The sequence below is a fragment of the Heterocephalus glaber genome, unplaced genomic scaffold (assembly GCF_053883595.1).
Source record: "Heterocephalus glaber isolate CG9 unplaced genomic scaffold, H.glaber_assembly_v1.0 deba00001429, whole genome shotgun sequence".
Classification (NCBI taxonomy): domain Eukaryota; kingdom Metazoa; phylum Chordata; class Mammalia; order Rodentia; family Bathyergidae; genus Heterocephalus; species Heterocephalus glaber.
Genome location: NW_028258294.1, coordinates 7,967,853 through 7,969,420, shown reverse-complemented (window position 1 = coordinate 7,969,420; position 1,568 = coordinate 7,967,853). Strand labels below are relative to the sequence as shown.

The window sequence follows — 1,568 nt, the reverse complement described above, 5'->3', positions numbered from 1 at the left end:
GTTCAGCAGGCCCGGCCTAGCCAGATGCCTCGGGACTCGGCTGTGCCGCGCTGGCTGAGCATCGGCATGCTCCATGGGCAGCAGCCAGGGCCATGATGACAGACTACAGTGAGGAGCAGCAAAACAAGCTGGAGGCTCTGGAGTCTATCTACCCCGACTCCTTCACAGTATTATCAGAAAATCCACCCAGCTTCACCATCACTGTGACATCTGAGGCTGGAGAAAATGATGAAACTGTCCAGACTATCCTCAAGTTTACATACAGTGAAAAATACCCAGATGAAGCTCCTCTTTATGAGACATTTTCCCAGGAAAACCTAGAAGATAATGATGTCATAGATATTTAAAAATTATTAGCATTACAGGCTAAGGAAAATCTTGGTGTGGTCATGATCTTTACTCTAGTGACAGCAGTGCAAGAAAAATTAAATGAAATAGTAGATCAGATAAAAACAAGAAGAGAAAAAGAAAAGAAACTAAAAGAAAACAAAGCGGAAGAAGCAGAGAAGCAATTATTCCATGGGACCCCTGTTACAATTGAGAATTTCTTACGTTGGAAAGACACGTTTGATGCAGAACTCTTAGAAATTAAGGAGAAACAGATAAAAGAAGAAGAGCAAGCAGGAAAAAAATAAATTAAGTGGCAAACAGCTGTTTGAAACCAATCATAATCTTGACACATCTGATATCCAGTTCTTGGAGAATGCTCGGAATAATGTGGAGGTGGATGAGTCTTTGTTCCTGGAACTGGATGACTTGGAGCTGGATGACTTGGAGCTGGAGGATGTTGAGGATGACACAGACTACAACCCTGCTGGCCCAGGGAGTGACTCAGAGGACTGATCTCCGGAGAGCTCCATAGCTCTGAGAGGGTTTTAATTTTCCTTTCTTTATTTTTGAAGAAAAAATAAATTTCAGGAGAATAATCTGATAATTTTCACCAATGAACTTAATAAACTGACCATAAAACTTCAAGATAAAATGTTCACTTCCTCTTATTGGTGAACAGAAGTTTACATATTTAACATTATTTAATGCTGGAGGGAGATCCTACCTCTAACACCAAGACTTGAAGGTGGGTTGAGGCTATGTGCATACAGATATATGTATAAGAAACAGAAATAACCCTTGTTTTCTATCCTGTAGGTGATAGTTACTTTTGGATTCCAAAATTTGTCTTTCATATAAAGTATCAAAATACTGAGATAAATAGGAAATTAAACCTGGATTCTAGCCTTTTGACACAGTAAATTTAAGTTTTAACAGAATCAGAAGCCCAGATTATACAAAGGAATAAAATGGATGTCATCACTAAAAATAAATAAATAAATACATACATACATACATACATAAATAGATAGATAAATAAATAAAAATTTAAAAAATAAAAAACATGGAGCTCTTTGGGAGCCACAACTGAGATTGCTACAGATTAAACATGTTGAACATAGAAAGAATCATCACATCTACTTCTTTCAAGAATTAAAACAGTTATGGATTGTAGAGCAACAGAAGTAGGCATAATTATTTCAGGTAAGCTATGAATTTCTTCTTTAAAAATAGAGAGA

The 1,568-nt window shown here is 37.1% G+C and overlaps 1 pseudogene; it reads left to right on the top strand.

Annotated features, from left to right (window-relative positions):
• Positions 1 to 360: 360 nt before the first annotated feature.
• Positions 361 to 866, top strand: LOC101701558 (RWD domain-containing protein 1 pseudogene; annotated as a pseudogene).
• The last annotated feature ends 702 nt before the right edge of the window (positions 867 to 1,568 follow it).